The sequence below is a fragment of the Papaver somniferum genome, chromosome 7 (genome assembly GCF_003573695.1).
Source record: "Papaver somniferum cultivar HN1 chromosome 7, ASM357369v1, whole genome shotgun sequence".
NCBI lineage: Eukaryota > Viridiplantae > Streptophyta > Magnoliopsida > Ranunculales > Papaveraceae > Papaver > Papaver somniferum.
In genome coordinates this window covers 178,561,735-178,567,104 of record NC_039364.1, presented here as the reverse complement: position 1 = coordinate 178,567,104, position 5,370 = coordinate 178,561,735, and the positions used below count along the sequence as shown (strand labels likewise).

At 36.3% G+C, this 5,370-nt stretch overlaps 1 long non-coding RNA gene across 1 annotated transcript; it reads left to right on the top strand.

Annotated features, from left to right (window-relative positions):
• The first annotated feature begins 2,676 nt into the window (after nt 1-2,676).
• LOC113293186 lies at nt 2,677-4,583 on the top strand. Its single transcript, XR_003332107.1, has 2 exons — nt 2,677-3,302; nt 4,074-4,583. It is a non-coding gene; the product is annotated as an uncharacterized LOC113293186 (long non-coding RNA).
• The last annotated feature ends 787 nt before the right edge of the window (nt 4,584-5,370 follow it).

The window sequence follows — 5,370 nt, the reverse complement described above, 5'->3', positions numbered from 1 at the left end:
TCTCAAAATAGAAAATACAATTTCTAAGTGACTCAGATGTTCAGACCATGACCTACTATATATCAAAATGTCATCAAAAAAGACTAAAACAAACTTTCTCAGATGATCTTTGAATACCTCGTTCATGAGGGACTGAAATGTTGAAGGCGCATTTGTGAGGCCGAAGGGCATCACCAAGAACTCGTAATGCCCATGGTGAGTTCTAAACGCCGTCTTTTCTACGTCACTGGGATGCATCCTCATTTGATGATAACCGGAACGCAGATCCAATTTCTTAAAAAATTGAGCGCCATTTAATTCATCCAAAAGCTCGTCAATCACTGGTATAAGAAATTTATCCTTAACTGTGATGCGATTTAGAGCCCTATAGTCCACACACATCCGCCAAGAACCATCATACTTCTTAACCAAGATCACTGGTGATGAGTAGGAACTGTTGCTTAAGCGTATAACTCCTGTAGACAACATCTCATTCACCAACTTCTTTATTTCAGCCTTCTGAAAATAAGGATAACGATATGGTCTGGTGGAGACAGGACCGTCCCTGGTACAATTGGATCTTATGGTCTTGGTCACGTTTTGGAGGAAGTCCTTGAGGCTCAGCCAACACAATTTGATATTTAGCAAGGATCTCCTTCACTTGGTTTGGAAGCACTTACCGGAACTGATTAGCTTCTCACCTGATGCCACCATCACTTCCAATCGACCACTCGAAACAGGTTGCAATCCCACCTTCTGTGCTACTCTTTTGCTTACGAAGTTGTGAGTACTCCTAGAGTCTATGAGTACTGTGACAGACTTATTACCGATACTTCCTTCCACTCGCATAGTCTGAGATGCATGAGTTCCAGCAATTGTGTGCAAAGATATTTCAGGCGTCTCGTCATTTTGGTCGACAACATCATCAGCTTCGGTTTCCATATCAATATCATCATCACTATCTTCAAAACAAGCTTGAATCATGAACAATTTATTGCAGCGGTGACCAGGCCCAAATTTATCATTACACGTGAAACAAAGTCCTTGTCTTCTTCGCTGATTAAGCTCATCGGTAGTCATTCTCTTCACAGGGTTGCTGACTGAATTTTCGGTGTTAACTGTAGTATTATGGGTAGTGGAATGACGAGGTACTTGACTGAGTTTTGAAGAACTAGGTGTATGTTTCTTATGTGATTCGTCTCTAGCCTCATAGAGACGTGTTAAACCAATGGTTGATGCGAGTGTAGTTGGCTTGTTCGCCTGCACATCAGTACGAATACTAGGAAACATGCCACTAGTAAACAAACTAACTTGATGACTTTGTGGTATTGGCCCTGCCTTAGCCAATAATTTTTCAAACTTGATTCGGAAATCCTAAACGGTGGTGGTCTGGCTTAGCTTCGACAGCTCCCCGAAGAAATCCATGTACTGATTTGGACCAAATCTTGCATACAAGTTCTCTTTATACTCCTCCCAAGAGATATAGATCATCTCCTGTTTCAATAGCTAGCACCATAGTTGTGCATCTCCTTCAAGGTAGAAACCTGCCAAAGGAACTTGATCTACAATTGGAGTTTCATGAAGTTTGAACCATTGTTCTGCCTTACAAATATATATAGTTGGATCTTCTCCAATCACAAAACGAGGAAAATCAAGTTTTACCCGTGAAGGTCTAAGAGCTTCAGTCACAAAAGTTTGATGAATTCTACCTCCGCCATTTTGTCGAGCACCTGATGTGCTTTCATCATTTGGAGAACCTTCATTCTTCTGATTAGTCTGTAGATCCATAAATTTTTGAAACTCCCCGATCAATACATCCAGCTTATTTGCAATTGAGTTTTTCCCTTGTTCCATAAATGTCTGGAATGGTATCTCATGCTCCTTTGATGCGTTCTTTGAGTTATCATCTGGAGGCATGCTTGGCTCTGATACCAAATGTTATGGTTCTGAGAATGGGTAACTGTAGACTACAATAGAAAAGATCAGTGAACTGAAATCTAAGAATTTTGGTAACTGAAAGTATAGATAATGAGTTATTCGAGGGACTCAATCCTCCAACAACACAACTGTGTTTAATAAAATTTCATTGATAAACTTCTTCATTCTCCCCCGGAGTTATATAGCCCAAGTTTTACAATAACTCCGCACCTTCAGGTGCACTACTGACACGTTCCTAACAAATTCAAGTTACGACTGACTGACGAATTCAAAGCACTACTAACTAATTGAATTGTTCAAATAACTAATTGACTTACTCAAATTACAACTACGGAAAAACATGTCATGGCTGTAACAGAATGTTACAAGAATCTTTTTATACCTTTTTCTCTTTGGATCTGTTGATTCAGTCTCTTCTGTCTTCTTTTGCTTTGGATTCTCTCTGTTTCCTCTATTGGATTGGATTTCCATTGCCTCTCCTCATCTTTCTTTTCTTCTTTCAAAATCTATATTTCTTCTGTGCTCTCTTTAGTTTTTTAGATATTTCTCTTATGGCTCGATCTTCTTTCATCAATTAGTTGTGGTCTGATCTTCTACTTTTTTTCTTCTTCTTGGGTCCTTCTCACTTTTTTTCTTTCAATTTTGCTGGTCGGATTATATGCTTCTCTCTTGGTCTTAACCTAAAATAGATCTAAAAATAAAACATTATCCCTGAACTGTTTGACGAAAAAAATTGATTATTTTTCCTAAAAGTTTTCATATAAAAAACCCTTCTTTCCCCTCTTCTCTGGATGCTTCTCATAATTTAAAATGAATTTCAAAATGGTGAATATTATGATTATTCTTCCCGTTTTCCTGATCTCTAAAAGGATATCTATCCTTCTTCTGGTTTTTCTAACTTTTTAAAAATAAAAAAAAAATATATCCTTTTAATCTTTCATTTATTGTTTCCCTCCCTGGGTCTTTCTGGTTTTGATCCGGAAAAGAATAGTTTGAGAATCTCTAAAAGTTGTTTCTCTTCTCTCGTTAAAGGTGTTTTCTTTTTGTCTTAAATAGGCATGTTTAAAATTTACTATGAACAAGAATGGGGATTGTTTTATCTTGGATAGTTTTCTTTTGGGTTTGTCTTCTTTAAAGATCTTGATTCAAATGGGTTTGTCCTTTATAATTATCTTAAAATCTCTGTTACGATTCTCAGGATTGGCTTCTACTTTTCTTGCTTGTTTTGTTGGTCCGATTTGCTTATGTTTGTCTTCATTTCAATTGCTGGAAGGATTTTCACTTAGTTTTTCTCTGAATTTTTTTTTGTGATTTAGAAATCTGATGTGAAAAAAAAAATCCCATGACCCTGACCCTAACTCCGCTGATCCCAAATGGTCCCCCAGGTAAGTCCTTCTTCACTACCTCCTCCTTTTTTTATAAATTTTTATATTGTTTCTTATCCCTCATCTTAAACATCTTTTGTGTAATTTTATTCAAAGGCATCAATTTTTTCTCTCCAAGGAAAGTGTTCTGGCAGTATCGCGGTTGGCTACACAGGGGCCTTTTCCTCCACTTTGTCTCTTGAAATTACATTTTGGTTTCGTTACTTTTTTTAAAATTGAATTTCATATTTTCTTTAAATCTCATATCTAGCAGACAGTAAATAGCCTTGAATAATTGATAGTAGTACTATGTGTTCTATTTTGGACAGTTTAATTGCTTTTTAGTTTTGGTTTGGCTATCCAAGTCCACTAGTTCCATGTTTATAATTTAATGACAACATTTCAAGTCCACTAATATATTTTTTATTGAACATTAGGATTCCAGTATTTCTTTGAGAAGTGATACCTTATTTATTAGATAGTACAACACCCGTATTAGTTTAAATCGCTTTGTTGTTAGACCTTTGCTTTAAGTCTCTAGTTTTTTTATAGCCCTTCTACTTTATCTGTAGATTTTTCACCGGAATAGTTGAGACCGGGCAGTAATCTAGTCTTCTTAAATTGCTTTCAGCTTGTACTGTCGTGCTAGTTTTTTAGTTTCAGTCAGTTTTCAATTCGTGTTAGTTACAATATGTGTTATTTATGTCTACTCCATTTCCCTGTTTATATGTATTGTGTTTGTGTAATGTTACTGTGTAATTTAACATATTTTTGTGTTTCTTCTGGGAATAGGAATCTGAAAACTCCTATGAAACAACATGATGCTGAAATCAATACTGGATGTGTTCTATATGGTTGTATTTTTTCGAAGATGCAACTTTCACCATTTAAATCTTCGATTGCGGCAAAGACTAAACCGTCATCCTCAATCATTAAGAAGATATCTCTTTCCTGTATAGGCCGTCGTGACACTTTTATCAGACTTATTCATGGTAGAAGGGTCCAGGAATCCACCTTGATAGTTTTATCGCAAGTTAAGACTCCCAATCTTCACAACTTGTTTGTGAATCAATACATGCTGCCAGTATTAGAAGACTACTCATTGGGTACCGATGGAGAGCGAATGCTTCCTAGTTTCATGAAGAATTATAAATGTTTGTGTTATCTTTGCAGTCTTAGTTTTAGGGTCTTCTTTAGGACTTATCGCGTTGTGCTTTTTTCCTTCGTTAAGGTTTTATCCCTGCGGGTTTTTCTTTTATCCCTACGAGTTTTCCTTTTCAAGGTTTTTAACGAGGCAACAAATGTGTGTCCAACACCTCCAGGTGGTTTAATCTTTTTCTTATTTCTGTTTGTTATTTATTTTTCATGTAATATCTTTAAGCTTACTGTTGTAAACTTGGCTTTCTAAGTTTTAATGTTTTATCTTCTGAAACATTTTCGGTTTGTGTTGGTAGACAAAGAAGATATTGTAAGTTTAATGTGTACATTCCCGTGAGCATTTTTAATCTACATCTGCTATTGAAAGTAACGTGATTGTTCCACCATAGTTCAATCGGAGAAGACCTTTTTATTAAGTTAATAAGTTCATGCCCCAATGTGTACTCGTCATTTCTTTCGCGGCTCAGCATAATCACGTTTTTTAATTATGTTAATTTGTTTCGTGAACGTCACTTATTTATTCCTTAGCTTTATTTTTCAGGTCGGCCTCCCCACCTCATGCGGTCATCTAGTTTTACTGCATCTGTATGACTTGTGCATCCGCACAAGCAACCTCTGAAACATGGAATTCACCAATCCCATGGAGAGCAACTACTTCATAACCCTTCCCATCCCGTGGAAATCAAAATCCATCAGAAATAGATGCAGTCAGACCTAATGAACGATTTTATAAAAATTGGAAAATTTAACATTAGGAAGGGCAAACCAAAAACCAAAACACAAACTTTTAATAGAATTTGGAATCGTAAATTTCAGCTATTTTGGATGAATGAACAAAAAAATAATCACAGTATAGAAAGTAAACGAAATTGGAATCTAGGGAAACAAGACCTACATGTTCGATTGGAACTGATGTTGATCTCCATTGGAA